Raw genomic sequence first — 16,880 nt, 5'->3', positions numbered from 1 at the left:
AATTCAAACCCCCCCTTTCTTGTGTTATAAGCGAACTAGTAATCGTTGATGATTACAGCCGCTGGACATGGGTAAAATTCCTAAAGCACAAGAGTGAGTCTCACTCTGTATTCACCAGTTTCTGTTCTAAAGTGCAAAAAGAATTTGACTCTAAAATTGTTAGAGTCAGAAGTGATCATGGTGGAGAATTTGAAAATAAAGATTTTGAAGAATTATTTGATTCTAATGGAATATCCCATGATTTCTCCTGCCCTAGAACTCCACAGCAAAATGGAGTTGTAGAGAGGAAGAATAGGACACTCCAAGAAATGGCCAGAACCATGATCAATGAAACAAATGTAGCAAAGCACTTTTGGGCAGAAGCTGTAAATACAGCGTGTTACATTCAGAATAGAATCTCTATTAGACCTATTCTGGATAAGACTCCCTATGAACTGTGTAAGGGAAGAAAACCCAACATTTCATATTTTCATCCTTTTGGATGCATTTGTTTTATATTAAATACTAAAGAATATCTGAACAAGTTTGATTCCAAAGCACAGAAAGGTATTATGTTAGGATACTCAGAACGCTCTAAAGGCTATAGAGTATACAACACAGAAACCAAAATTGTGGAGGAATCAATTCATGTTAGATTTGATGATAAGCTTGACCCTGAAAAGTCAAAGCTAGTTGAAAAGTTTGCAGATTTAGAGATCACTCTGGTAGAATCTGAGAAAACTCCAGAAGCAACTGTCACTCCAGACTCTGAAGAAATTAAATCTCCAAAAATTCCAAGGAAAGTTAAAAGTCGCATTAACGTATCTGAAGATTTGATCTTGGGAAACAAAGACGAACCTGTTAGAACCAGATCTACCTTCAGAACTTCTGAAGATATTCCTCTGGGACTAGTGTCTCTGATTGAGCCTACGTCCTGTGATGAAGCTCTTCAAGATAATGATTGGGTGGCAGCTATGCAAGAAGAGTTAGATCAATTCTCCAAGAATGATGTCTGGGATCTCGTTCCTAAACCCAGAGGCACTCATGTCATTGGAACCAGATGGGTTTTCAGAAACAAACTGAACGAGAAAGGAGAAGTTGTCAGAAACAAAGCACGACTGGTAGCTCAAGGTTATAGTCAACAAGAAGGTATTGATTATAATGAAACTTTTGCTCCAGTCGCGAGGTTAGAATCTATTCGTCTCCTTGTATCTTTTGCTATTAATCATTCTATCAAATTATACCAAATGGATGTCAAGAGTGCATTTCTTAATGGTTATATTTCAGAAGAAGTGTATGTTAATCAACCTCCTGGTTTTGAAAATTCAAACTTTCCAGAACATGTTTTCAAACTTAAAAAATCTTTATATGGACTAAAACAAGCCCCCAGAGCTTGGTATGAACGTCTGAGCAATTTTCTTCTGGAACAAAATTTTATCAGAGGGAAAGTTGATTCTACACTCTTCTGTAAAAACATTAATAATGATCTCATGATATGCCAAATTTATGTTGATGATATTATTTTTGGTTCTGCTAATATCTCTGTTTGCCAAGAATTTTCTAAGCTAATGCAGGCAGAATTTGAAATGAGTCTAATGCAAGAACTAAAGTTCTTTCTGGGAATTCAAATCAATCAAACTCCAGAAGTCACGTACATTCATCAAAGCAAGTACATTAAAGATGTTCTGAAGAAGTTTGACATGACTGAATGCAACTCTGCAAAGACTCCTATGCACCCAACTTGCATTCTGGAGAAGGAAGAGGTAAGCAACAAGGTTTGTCAGAAGCTCTATCGAGGTATGATAGGCTCTCTTCTCTATCTGACTGCTACTCGTCCTGATATTCTCTTTAGTGTCTGTCTTTGTGCCAGATTCCAATCAGATCCTAGAGAATCTCATTTAACAGCTGTTAAGAGAATTCTTAAGTATCTGAAAGGAACTCCTAACCTGGGCCTGATGTATGAGAAAACATCAGAGTATAGGCTTTCTGGTTATTGTGATGCAGATTATGCAGGAGATAGAATAGAACGAAAAAGCACATCTGGAAATTGCCAGCTTCTGGGAAACAATCTAATCTCCTGGGCTAGCAAAAGACAGTCAACTATCGCTCTATCAACTGCAGAAGCAGAATATATCTCAGCGTCACTGTGCACAACTCAGATGCTCTGGATGAAACATCAGCTAGAAGATCTTCAAATCTTTGAGAGTAACATTCCTATCCTTTGTGATAATACTGCTGCTATTTGTTTGAGTAAGAATCCTATTTTACATTCCAGAGCCAAACACATAGAAATTAAACATCATTTTATTAGAGACTATGTTCAGAAAGGAATAGTAACGCTGAAGTTCATTGATACAGAACATCAATGGGTAGATATCTTTACTAAGCCTCTAGCTGAAGATAGATTTCTTTTCATCTTAGAAAATCTGAACATTAAAAATTGCCCTGAGTAAAATTTGGCTCTGAACATGTAAAATGAGAATCTGATAAAAACAAATACACTTCTGCCTCTGACTCTGATACTTCTACAAGTTAAGAAGATATCTGAGTTAGAAATCTTCAGAACCAATCTCTTGGTATTCCTGAAGATCAGATACATCAACGCGTGGAACTCTGAAGCGTCAAACTTTAGAACTTCTAGACAGCTGTCAAGAAATTCAAAAGGCAGACGTTTGAGTTTTTCCTCGAGCAGTGTGCAAACTGTGGGATTAGACATTCATTTATGAGCTGTAATCATTTTTCCCCCCAAGCGTGCCATTTTGAGTTTTGTGCTAACGCTGGTATGTGTGTCGTTTTGCATGTGTTTTTACCCTTAGTATATAAACACTTTTCTCACATTTCACACACTTATCACTCTTCACTCACTCTTAAACCCTAAACCCTCTCTCGAAGTTTTTCTCTGCAACTCCTTCAGTTCTTCATCTTCTTCATCAATTTTCTTCATGAATCCTCAAGAGCAAGAAGTTTTTAACTTCTCCCAACAAATGGAAGCCAGTTCCAATCCCCAAACCTCAAACACTCAAACACCCACGGTTATAAGCGTCACCACGACCCCAGTCTACAAAGAACCTCACATTCTTGACCGTGAACAACACATTCATCTTTCAACTCCCTTTGAAGGTTTGGATGTACTGTGTGAATCGCTGGTAGATTTTGAGAACTTGAGAAGAAACGGTGTTGATCTTACTGAAGATCTTCGCAAGCAAGGTTGGGAAAACTACTTCGACAGGCTTTATGGTCCAATCTACCCTCTTCTGGTCAAAGAGTTCTGGAGATGTGCAGATGCTGATGACCAGTTCATTGTTTCTTTTGTTCTGGGAGTGAAGATAGTGATCACAGAAGGATCCATTGCCTCTCTGTTGAATATGGAAAGTAGTGGAGGTAAAAGGATTTACAATATTCCTCCAAGGTCAAAACGCATCACTGAAGTCATCAACCCTACAATCTTTAAACCTAATGTTGAAGGAAACCCCTCTAAGAACAAGGAGCTTCATCAGAACCTCCGAGTTTGGCTGAAGATTATTCTGGGAACAATCCATCATCGTCCAGCCTCCAACTCTTCAGATTACATAAATGCAGATCAGAAATGCATTTTGTACTGCATCCAGAAAGGTATCAAGATCAACCTCCCTACTCTCCTCTTCAGATATCTGAGAGATTCAGTCAGAGAAACGAGGAATAATATGAAGCCCAGATCCTACATTCCTCTGGGAAGATTGCTCTCTGATGTCTTCATTGAGCATGGCTTGGTAGATGATCTGGAGAAGACCAGATGTATGGATGATCTGGCAATTGACGTGGGAAAGCCTCTGAATGCCAGAAACCTGAAGAGTATGGGAATCATCAAAGACATCAGAGTCAAGCCCACTATGGATGTGACCTGGGAAGCTCTGAAGGATCAGAGGAAGATGCCTCATGGCCTTGCCAGGTTCTTCAAGGATGAACCCAGAGACGCTGTTGCCCTCTATCTTCATCGTATGCTGGAAGAAGGTGTTGATGTTTCTGATTTCCGCCTTGAAGACTGTCTGGACTCTGTAGAAGATCTTGTCAGATACAAGAGAGGTGTCTCTGAGAGACAGATAGCTGCTGAGGCAAGGAGAGCAAAGAAAGCCAGACTTGGAGAAACTTCTGGCAGCAAAACTTCAGCACCTCCGAATGTCTCTTCTGGTAAGTCTATTCCTCCTGTCTCCTCTGCATCTATAATGGCTTCCTCTAACCCTCTCTCTTCTCAACCAATATATACCACCGCTGAAATACCACCCTCAATCACCAGAACCTTCCAACCAACACCAGTTCTAAACATAGCCAGAACCTTCATTCCTCCCTCTCAACCTATACAAACTCACAAACAAACTTCTTCTTCCTCATCCTCTGAATATGAATCACCCCCTTACCTTTCCCCTTCTTCTGACCAAGAGTTTTCTGAACAAGAGTCCTCTGACCAAGAACACTCTGACCCAAACTCCCCAACAATAGCTGAAATTTATGCTAAAAATTTCGCTCCACAACCCTCAACACAATCTGAAGTAACCTCACCCCTCCAAACTTCACTTCCACCACAACAAACAACAACCTTACCCTCTGAAACTCAACCATCTGATCCCTTCACCTCTAATATCACTCCACCATTTATTCCCGCTGTACCTGGACCAGACTCTGACCCTTTAGACCTAAATCCACTATATGCTTCATCCCCTAGTCTTCAACCAGACGCAGATTCTGAACTTCAAGCAGAATCTGAACCTCAACAAACTGAACCTCCCTCTCTAAATCTCAGCCCTCAAAACTCTCCACCTCATTCACCTGAACCTGAACCTGAACTTACCATACCTACCCTTGAGGAGGCCATTATACAGGTTGCAGAAGCTTCAGTCCAGAAGATCAAGTCTCTGGCTAAAAACTCTGAAGTAAGTGATGATCCTAAATCTGTTAGGACACACTGGAACAGAGTCATTAGTTGGATGACCTCTGAGTCTTATAGGCTGAAGAGTATCTCTGAACAAGTCAGAAATGGCTACATCAGAGACTCTGAGGAAAGACTCCAAGAGAGACTGGCTAGAGAAGCTGAGGCCAAAAGATTAGAGGAGGAAAGATTGGCTAGGGAAGCTGAAGAAGAAGCACAGAGGTTGGAAGAAGAACGACTGGCAAAGGAAGCAGAACTTCTAAGGATTCGGGAAGCTGAAGCCAAGGCTCAGGCAGATGCAGAAGCCCAAGCTGCTGCTGAAGCTGAAGCTCAGCAGGCTCTGATTCAGGGGGAGTCTTCCTCTGCGATCCCTCTGATTCTTAACACTCTGAAAGAGATAAAGCAAGATCAGCAAGAGATCAAGAAAGATCAGAATGAGCTTCGTGCCAGGATGGACAAGCAAGATGCTCTGAATGAAAACATCCAGAACATGTTTGCCATGTTGCTTCAGAGACTTCCTCAACCTCCAAACCCTTAGGCACTTAGGATTTATTTTGTTTGCTTGCCTAGTCTTTTTGCTTCTGTCTTCTTTTTTTAGCTCTGATATTCTGTTGAATCTGATGTTTTGACTGCTGTTTGCCTTTGTGCTTTTTAATGAAGTGTTTTTCTCTTTATTATTTTTTTATTTTATTTATTCTTTTTATTTTTTATGCCTTTTTGATTATGCCAAAAAGGGGGAGAAATTATTAAATAGCTCTGATGAAAATTATGTCTAAAACCTTAAGCATTCTGCAACAATTATAGAAATAGTTCTGATATAAATAGCTCTGATTAAATAATAGCTCTGATTAAATAACTCTAACATTAAAATTAAGAAATTGCAGAAAGTTTTCAGAAATCTCATTGCTTGGAAAGCTCTGGTAAGAACTTCTGAACTCCCTAGTACTAACTCAGGGGGAGCTTTTGTCTATCTGATCTAATATTTTGCATGTTTCATCTGATAATTTTATTTGTTTTGTCATCATCAAAAAGGGGGAGATTGTAAGAACAAAAATTGTTCTACAACAGATTCCATGATTTTGATGATAACAAAGGATGAAACCAAAAATGGCACCCTAACGAAAAGTTTCTAAGTGTGCAGGGTTCTAAAGAAAGAAGAAATAAATCTGATGATGTCATCAGATGCAAAACAAGATCAGATGCAAAATCTCAAGTATCAGAAGCATCTAAAGAGGAATCTCATTCAAGAAGCTCTGACTCTGGACAAAACTACAAAGTATCAGAAGCATCTGAACATGAAGTAAAGTCTAGAAGCTCTGACTCTGAACTAATGCCCTCTGTAAACTCTGGAAGTTATCAGCGCCATCTGAACTTTCAAGAAATAACATCAGAAGCAAGATTCTCCAGATACACGAAGACTCTAATCAGAATTGTTAATCATGATGAAGTAACGTTTAAGCCAAGTTAAAGTTCTGCAAATGGATTTCCTCAATTAGAAAGAGACGTTAATCTCCACTTCCAAGAGAGAAGATACTAATTGTGGTAAGTAGTCACTTCTAAGAGAAAAAGTCTACTGCAGAAGCTATTAATGGAATGGCGTAACTACATCTCAATATCCAACAGATTCAACGCTACTTCAACTCTACTTCAACTCCTATAAATAGAGAAGAAATCAACTTTCAGTAAGCAAGAAATCAACTAGCCAAAACTATACTGAAATTATATCACGCTCAAGAAAAACATCTTTGTTCCTCAAAGATTTTCACTAAGCTTTTGCTTATCAAGTGAAAAATTTGTTCTTAAGTTTGTAATATTTGCTTTCTTAGAAGCACTCTAGATTACACATCCTGTATCTAATGTTTATTTGATTTCCTCAAGTGACTCTTTGTAGTCTGTAGACTTGAGAGGACTAAGAGATTTTCTTCTCTCTTAGGGGTTGCTTGTAATCTTTCAAGATTAGTGGATTAAGTCCTTGTTGAAGGCGAAATCACCTTGGCCGGGTGGACTGGAGTAGCTTTGTGTTATAAGCGAACCAGTATAAAATCATTGTGTGATTTTCATTATTGCAAAAGCGCTTATTTTTCAAACAATTCAAACCCCCCCTTTCTTGTTTTTCTCACCTTCACCATTTTGTGTTAATATTTAAGCCTTATCATCAATACAAAGCACATTTTTTGAGATCCCTGTCTTTCATCTTTTTAATTTATTTATTTATTTACAAACAAATAAACAACAAAAAAAATGGCAATTTTTATTTCACATCACTTTCATTTTTCGAAATCTTCCTCTAAAAAGAAAAACCATTTCCATGCAGATCATTAATAACTGGATCCATTGAACACGACAATGCTATAATTCCCTATGACTTCGACCTCCTGATTAACCAAGCTGAAGAGGATGGTAAGGAAGACTGCGAACTTCCAGAAGAGTTGACCAGACTTTTGAAACAAGAGGAAAAGATGATTCAGCCTCATCAGGAACCAGTAGATGTGATCAATCTGGGGACTGAGGAGGATAGAAAGGAAGTCAAGGTCGGAACTGCTTTGAAAAAAATGTGAAGGAGGAACTAGTCAAGCTACTACATGAATATGTGGATGTGTTTGCTTGGTCATATCAGGATATGCCAGGACTCGACACCGACATAGTTGTGCACAAGCTGCCGTTGAAGTCGGAATGCCCGCCCATCAAGCAGAAGTTGAGAAGAACTCGACCAGACATGGCTGTCAAGATCACAGAAGAGGTCAAGAAGCAGTTTGATGTAGGTTTTCTAGCTGTTGCAACTTATCCGCAGTGGATTGCTAATATTGTGCCAGTTCTGAAGAAAGATGGAAAAGTTCAAAGGTGTGTAGACTATAGAGAGCTGAATAGAGCTAGTCCCAAAGATGATTTTGCTTTACCTCACATTGATGTATTGGTAGATAACACAACTCAGTCCTCTATATTCTCCTTCATGGACGGATTCTCAGGATATAATCAGATCAAAATGTCTCCCGAAGTGAAATTCTAGTTATCAGACTTTGGATGTCACACTGGTTGTTATGACATCCAATTCTGCACAGACAGGGATTATGCAGAACTTAACTGTAAGTGCAATAAATAACACAAGTAATTGTTCACCCAGTTCAGTCCAACATGACCTACATCTGGGGGCTACCAAGCCAGGGAGGAAATCCACTATTAGTAGTATCAATTCAAAGCTAAACTCACCCGTTTACAACTTATCACTTAATCCCTACCCAATGCAATTTCAATCTTAACCTAAGATCAGAGTTCCTACTCACTCCCCCTCAATCACCTCAGTGATATTAAAAACACTTTGAAGTCACACTTCAAAAACAACTCTTGGTTATGCTTCACAGCTTAAACCAAGATACACAGCACTCACGCTTAAAAGCTTTGAGTGACACAACACTTACAACTCAATGAACACCCTATGCCAAAGCAATCATCTATTTGATAATGACTTGGCTTACAAGATACGTCTAATTCTAGACTCACAAAAATACAGCAGTGAAGTATGATGGACACACTAAATCTTCACGCCTCAAAATCCCTGAAACTGAATGGAGGAATGCCTTCCTTTTTATATTGCAGCACCTGGGCTTTTGCACCTGTATTTTCCTGAATTTTAGGTCACATACGTTCCCTCAAATTCAATATTTAGGTTGCTAACAAATAGGCTATTTGTTAGGTTCATTGAATGTAGCTTGGTTGTTGATTTCCTGGATTTTCTCTAAGCTGTTGACTTCCTAAAGAATAGCCTGAGAAAGCTGTAACAGAAAACTGAACAACCTACAATTTAGCATATGCTGTCAGGCATGAATGTCACGACATTCAGCTCGACATCAAGGTCCATATGCTGAGTCTGTTTTCCCAGAAACCAGACTGTACAAAACTGCTGACCTGTACATGATCAATATGACCATACTACAGTACCAGCTTACATTAGTAAATGTCAAAGTGTCCAACTTAACATTTACATAGTTGGCCTTAAGTTAGTTCTGTAATTCTCTTGAAGAACAAACTAACTAAAATGCTGAAGTATAGCAGAACACCACTCTGCCCAATCTTCAGTAGCTGCTGTCAATGATGAATGTCACAACATCCAGTTTGACATTCAGTCAGTAGGCCTTATGCCAGGTCTGGTTCTTCCTTGATAACCAGACTGCAAATGAATACTAAGTTCTAACAGAGCTTCTGTTCCTTAGTATCTGTTGACAGGTATGAATGTCACAGCATTCAATAATCCTGTGTTAGCTAGTCCTGCAGTAACTACAATGTAGTTACATATACATGTCACGACATCAGTCAAGACATTAGTGTTTTACCATACTATGCAGCCAATTAAACACCTACAAACTCCCCCTTTGGCAAATTTTTGGCTAAAACACTTTGATCCCCATAACAGAGTTCATGGCAGCGGAAAAAAACTAGCTAATACACTCAGAGTGGCAGCACACTCACACACATGGAAGTTAAATAAAAACTTCACATAGCAGCACACATATATTCGAAGTTGCACCTAAACTTCAACATCAGCTGCAAGGGGGAATCTTCAGATCTGTCATGAGACCCACTCTGTTTGTCAGGGGTATTGGTGGTTATTACTCCCCCTTTTTGTCACAAATGTTGCCAAAGCCAACAACATAGTCAGAGCACAATGACAGAGTTCCAGACTTGGTTTTACTTCACAGTTTCAACCAAGTTCACATCCACTTGATCTTGCTTCACAGCTTCGATCAAGTGATCACCCACTTTTGCTTTACAGTAGGTACCACCATATCAGATGCCATGATGTTGTTTCTGACATCCAGAACCACTCCTGCATGAACAGCATCCTTGAACTCCTGCAGATACAGTGGCCTTCTCTCTGTAGGGTGCCTCCTTACCCTCTTGTATCCACCCTTGTTGCAAGCAGCATAGCTATGATCTGTTGACCAATCATAGCCTAGTACAAATTGTTTAATAGGCAGAGATATTAAACAGTTTATCCCAAACATCAGTGATTGCTATAATGTCTCAGAGAGACATATTCCCAGTTTGCTCCTTAAGTTTTCAAACTGAGTAGCATCCAGAGCCTTTGTAAATATGTCAGCCAGTTGAAGATCCGTGGCTACATGTTCCAAAGTGATCACCTTGTCTTCCACCAGATCTCTGATGAAGTGGTGCCTAATGTCAATATGTTTGGTCCTGCTGTGTTGGATGGGATTCTTGGAGATGTTGATGGCACTGAGATTATCACAGAACAATGTCATGACATTTTGAGTGACATTGTACTCAGTGAGCATTTGTTTCATCCAAACCAGTTGGGAGCAACTGCTTCCAGCCGCTATGTATTCAGCCTCTGCAGTGGACAGAGAGACACAGTTCTGCTTCTTGCTGAACCATGATATGAGGTTTTCTCCTAAGAAGAAACATCCACCTGATGTGCTTTTTCTGTCATCAGCACTTCCAGCCCAATCAGCATCACAGTACCCAGATAGGACAGGCTCAGACCCATGTGAGTACAGCATCCCATAGTCACATGTCCCATTGATGTACTTGAGGATCCTTTTGACTTGATTCAAGTGACTCACCTTGGGCTCTGCTTGATATCTGGCACACACTCCAACTGCATAGGAAATGTCAGGTCTACTTGCAGTTAGATACAGCAGACTACCTATCATGCTTCTGTACAGGCATTGATCAACACTGGGTCCTCCATCATCTTTGGTTAACTTCAGATGAGTAGGAGCTGGAGTCCTCTTGTGCCTGGCATGATCCATACCAAACTTCTTAACTATGTTCTTGGCATACTTGCTTTGGGAGAGAAACATGGAGTCCTCCATTTGGTTTACTTGCATTCCAAGGAAATAGGTCAGTTCTCCCACTAGACTCATTTCAAACTCAGATTGCATCTGGTGAACAAATTTTTTAACCATTTGTTCTGACATTCCACCAAAGACTATATCATCCACATAGATTTGAGCTATCATGATTTTGCCTTCCTCATCCTTCACAAACAAGGTTTTATCTATGCCACCCTTTCTGTATCCATTTGTGGTCAGAAATTCGGTTAACCTTTCATACCAAGCTCTGGGTGCTTGCTTCAACCCATACAAGGCTTTCTTCAGCTTGTATACATGCTCAGGTTGGTTAGGATCACAAAACCCTTTGGGTTGTTCCACATAGACTTCTTCATTCAGGTAGCCATTCAAGAATGCACTCTTCACATCCATTTGAAATAGCTTAAACTTCAGGATGCATGCTACCCCCAACAGCAATCTGATGGACTCAAGTCTAGCCACAGGAGCAAATGTCTCATCAAAGTCTACTCCTTCAACTTGAGTGTATCCTTGAGCTACTAGTCTTGCTTTATTTCTAGTAATTACTCCTTTCTCATCAGATTTGTTTTTGTAGATCCACTTGGTACCAATGATGTTGGACCCTTCAGGTCTTGGAACCAGCTCCCATACTTCATGCCTTGTGAACTGCTCGAGTTCCTCTTGCATGGCAATGATCCAGTATTCATCAGTCAGGGCTTCTTTCACATTCTTTGGTTCAACCTTGGAAACAAAGCAGGAATTTGAGTTTATTCCTCTTGACCTGGTAGTTACACCACTGGTGGGATCCCCTATGATAAGATCCTTAGGGTGGTCTTTCTGAATTCTGATAGATGGCACTTTGGTAGGTGCTTCTACTTCACATTCAGGAGGAGGTTCCTGTACTTCTTCAGGCTTGACTGGACTGTCAGTTGGACTATCAAGGAATGTTTCAACATCCTCCATGACATCGGTTCCTTCCTCTTTATCATCCACAATGACATTTATGGATTCCATCAGGACATTGGTCCTGTAGTTGAACACTCTATAGGCTCTGCTGTTCGTGGAGTATCCCAGAAATACGCCTTCATCACTTTTGGGATCTAGCTTCCTTCTCTGTTCACGATCTGTGAGAATGTAGCATTTACTTCCAAAAATATGAAAGTACTTCACAGTGGGTTTTCTACCCTTCCATATTTCATACAGAGTGGAGGAGGTTCCTTTTCTCAAGGTGACTCTGTTGTGAACATAGCACGCCGTATTCATTGCTTCAGCCCAAAAGTGCATAGGGAGCTTCTTTGCATGAATCATTGCTCTGGCAGATTCTTGAATAGTTCTATTTTTTCTTTCAACTATTCCATTCTGCTGAGGAGTTATAGGGGAGGAGAACTCATGGCTTATTCCTTCAGATGAGCAGAACTCATCAAACTTGGAATTCTTGAATTCAGTGCCATGATCACTTCTAATCCGGACCACACAACTGTCCTTTTCTCTTTGAAGTCTTATGCACAGATCCTTGAAGACATCAAATGTATCTGACTTCTCTCTGATGAAGTTTATCCACGTGTATCTGGAATGGTCATCAACCACCACGTAGGCATACTTCTTCCCACCAAGACTCTCAACCTGCATAGGTCCCATTAGGTCCATGTGCAGCAGTTCCAGAACTCTGGAGGTTGTGGAATGTCCCAGCTTTGGGTGTGACATCTTGGTTTGCTTGCCCACTTGGCATTCTCCACAGACTCTTCCTTCATCAATCAGAAGCTTTGGCATTCCTCTGACTGCTTCCTTGGATATGATCTTCTTCATTCCACGTAAGTGGAGATGACCAAGTCTTCTATGCCACAGCTTTACCTCCTGTTCTTCCTTGGCTGAGGAGCAAGTTGTGGAAAAGTTAGAGAGGTCAGGTTCCCACAGATAGCAGTTGTCTTTGGACCTGGTTCCTCTCATAACTTCCTGATTGTCACCATTTGTCACAATGCACTGCTCCTTAGTAAGCTGAACCTGAAAACCTTGATCACACAGCTGACTTATACTGATGAGGTTTGCAGTTAGTCCTCTTACTAACAGCACATTGTTCAGTTTTGGCACTCCAGAACAGTCCAGTTTGCCCACACCTCTGATTTTTCCTTTGGCACCATCACCAAAAGTCACATAGCTGGTGGTGTGAGGTTGAATGTCTACCAGTAGATTTTCCATACCAGTCATATGTCTTGAGCATCCACTGTCAAAGTACCAGTCTTCTCTGGAAGAAGCCCTTAGGGCAGTGTGTGCTATCCTAGCATACCATTGTTGTTTCTTAATGGGAACACATCGCTTGCGTGTGTTATGCTTAGGTCTGACAGGTGAGGCTCTGTTAGGGAAGCCATGAATCCAGTAGCAGAAGGCTTTTATATGTCCAAGCCTGCCACAGTGGTGACACCTCCAATTCTGGAATATTCTCTTCTGATGATCATTCATCCTAGCTCCTCGATGTTGAGACATCGGTTTTGACATCTGCTTGAGCTTCTGAACTTTAGCCTTTGGGCGTTTGTGTTCAGCTCTTTTTCCAAATCCTAGCCCAGATTTGGTTCCAGACTGCTGTCCCACCTTTAGGATTTCTTCCAAGGTGTCCGTTCCCTTATTCATCATTCTGATGGATTTGGTCATCTGGTTCAGCTTGGAGGTCAGCAGGGCTATCTCATCATTCAGCCCTTCTATGGCAGACAGTTGTTTCTGTCTCTCATCTTCCAGTTCCTTGATGAGTTTCTTCTGCTTTTCACCTTGTGCACGCACTTCTGCACTGGTGGTACACAGCTTCTTATATGCTGCAGCAAGTTCATCAAAGGTCAGCTCATCTGCACTTGTGTCATCTTCAGAGACACACACACTAGTTAGTGCAGTGACATGTTTGGCAGATTCTCCTTCAGATTCACTTTCAGAATCTCCTTCAGACCATGTGATAGCTAGCCCCTTATTTTGCAATTTGAGGTAAGTAGGACATTCAGCTCTGACGTGTCCATACCCTTCACAACCATGACACTGGATTCCCTTCCCATGGTTGAACTTTTCTTCAGAAGTTGATCTTTTCTTAATGTCAGACGGGATGTTCTTGACATTGGGTCTACCTCTTTGATCAATCTTCTTCATGAACTTGTTGAATTGCCTTCCAAGCATGGCTAAGGCTTCTGATATACTTTCATCACCTCCAGTATATCCTTCTTCTGCCTCCTCTTCAGCATTAGATACAAAGGCTATGCTTTTCTTCTTCTCAGCATACTCACCTAAGCCCATTTCAAAGGTTTGGAGAGAACCAATGAGCTCATCTACCTTCATATTGCTGATGTCCTGAGCCTCCTCTATGGCAGTGACCTTCATAGCAAACCTCTTAGGCAAGGACCTGAGAATCTTTCTTACAAGTTTCTCTTCAGTCATTTTCTCACCTAGTCCACCAGAGGTGTTTGCAATTTCAAGAATATTCATGTGAAAGTCATGAATAGTCTCATCCTCTTTCATCCTCAGATTTTCAAACTTGGTTGTCAACATCTGAAGTTTTGACATCTTCACCTTGGAGGTACCTTCATGAGTTACCTTGAGGGTATCCCAAACTTCCTTAGCTAGTTCACAATGGTGCACCAGCCTGAAGATGTTCTTAGTGATTCCATTGAACAGTGCATTCAAGGCTTTGGAATTTCCAAGAGCTAGTGCCTCTTGTTCCTTGTCCCAATCTTCTTCAGGAATCTGCACACTGACTCTATCTTCATCAGTCCTCGTTGGATGTTCCCATCCCTTGTTGACAGCTCTCCAGACTTTGCTGTCTAGAGACCTTAAGAAGGCTGTCATGCGAGGCTTCCAGTCATCATAATTAGATCCATCCAACATGGGTGGTCTGTTTGAGTGTCCTAAATCCTTGTCCATGGTACTAGAAAGTAACTTCCCTAGATCTCACCCAGAACTTCACAGGCAGGGTGCCTGCTCTGATGCCAATTGAAATTCTAGTTATCAGACTTTGGATGTCACACTGGTTGTTATGACATCCAATTCTGCACAGACAGGGATTATGCAGAACTTAACTGTAAGTGCAATAAATAACACAAGTAATTGCTCACCCAGTTCAGTCCAACATGACCTACATCTGGGGGCTACCAAGCCAGGGAGGAAATCCACTATTAGTAGTATCAATTCAAAGCTAAACTCACCCGTTTACAACTTATCACTTAATCCCTACCCAATGCAATTTCAATCTTAACCTAAGATCAGAGTTCCTACTCACTCCCCCTCAATCACCTCAGTGATATTAAAAACACTTTGAAGTCACACTTCAAAAACAACTCTTGGTTATGCTTCACAGCTTAAACCAAGATACACAGCACTCACGCTTAAAAGCTTTGAGTGACACAACACTTACAACTCAATGAACACCCTATGCCAAAGCAATCATCTATTTGATAATGACTTGGCTTACAAGATACGTCTAATTCTAGACTCACAAAAATACAGCAGTGAAGTATGATGGACACACTAAATCTTCACGCCTCAAAATCCCTGAAACTGAATGGAGGAATGCCTTCCTTTTTATATTGCAGCACCTGGGCTTTTGCACCTGTATTTTCCTGAATTTTAGGTCACATACGTTCCCTCAAATTCAATATTTAGGTTGCTAACAAATAGGCTATTTGTTAGGTTCATTGAATGTAGCTTGGTTGTTGATTTCCTGGATTTTCTCTAAGCTGTTGACTTCCTAAAGAATAGCCTGAGAAAGCTGTAACAGAAAACTGAACAACCTACAATTTAGCATATGCTGTCAGGCATGAATGTCACGACATTCAGCTCGACATCAAGGTCCATATGCTGAGTCTGTTTTCCCAGAAACCAGACTGTACAAAACTGCTGACCTGTACATGATCAATATGACCATACTACAGTACCAGCTTACATTAGTAAATGTCAAAGTGTCCAACTTAACATTTACATAGTTGGCCTTAAGTTAGTTCTGTAATTCTCTTGAAGAACAAACTAACTAAAATGCTGAAGTATAGCAGAACACCACTCTGCCCAATCTTCAGTAGCTGCTGTCAATGATGAATGTCACAACATCCAGTTTGACATTCAGTCAGTAGGCCTTATGCCAGGTCTGGTTCTTCCTTGATAACCAGACTGCAAATGAATACTAAGTTCTAACAGAGCTTCTGTTCCTTAGTATCTGTTGACAGGTATGAATGTCACAGCATTCAATAATCCTGTGTTAGCTAGTCCTGCAGTAACTACAATGTAGTTACATATACATGTCACGACATCAGTCAAGACATTAGTGTTTTACCATACTATGCAGCCAATTAAACACCTACACGAAGATATGGAGAAAACAACTTTCATTACACCATGGGGCACTTTCTGTTATAAGGCAATGCCTTTCGGCCTGAAAAATGCTGGGGCAACCTATCAAAGGGCCATGGTGACTCTTTTCCATGATATGATACATAAGGAGATTGAAGTCTATGTGGATGACATGATTGCCAAGTCTCAGACAGAAGAGGAGCATGTTATTCATCTGAAGAATTTGTTTGTAAGATTGAGGAAATATAGATTGCGCTTAAACCCTGCTAAATGCACTTTTGGAGTCAGATCTGGAAAGCTTCTAGGATTCATTGTGAGCCAGAGAGGCATAGAAGTTGATCCTGACAAAGTCAAAGTTATTCAAGAGATGCCAGCACCTCGGACAGAGAAGCAAGTTCGCAGTTTCTTGGGCAGATTGAACTATATTTCCAGATTCATCTCGCATTTGACAGCCACTTGCGAGCCAATATTCAAGTTGTTAAGAAAAGATCAAGCCGTTAGGTGGAACAATGATTGCTAGAGTGCATTCGATAAAATCGAGTAGTATCTACAAGAACCATCAATCTTAGTGCCACCAGTTCCAGGAAGGCCTCTCATTATGTATTTGACAGTACTCGATGAATCCATGGGATGTGTACTGGGGCAACACGATGAGACGGGTAGAAAAGAGCATGCTATCTACTACCTGAGCAAGAAGTTTACAGAATGTGAAGTCAGGTACTCCATGCTAGAAAAGACTTGTTGTGCATTAGCATGGGCTGCTCGTCGTCTGAGACAGTATATGATTTGTCATACAACAATGTTGATATCCAAGATGGATCCCATCAAGTACATCTTCGAGAAACCTGGATTAACTGGCAGAATTGCTCGCTGGCAAATGT

This window comes from Lathyrus oleraceus, chromosome 5, assembly GCF_024323335.1.
Source record: "Lathyrus oleraceus cultivar Zhongwan6 chromosome 5, CAAS_Psat_ZW6_1.0, whole genome shotgun sequence".
Classification (NCBI taxonomy): domain Eukaryota; kingdom Viridiplantae; phylum Streptophyta; class Magnoliopsida; order Fabales; family Fabaceae; genus Lathyrus; species Lathyrus oleraceus.
This window is presented reverse-complemented; position numbering follows the sequence as displayed.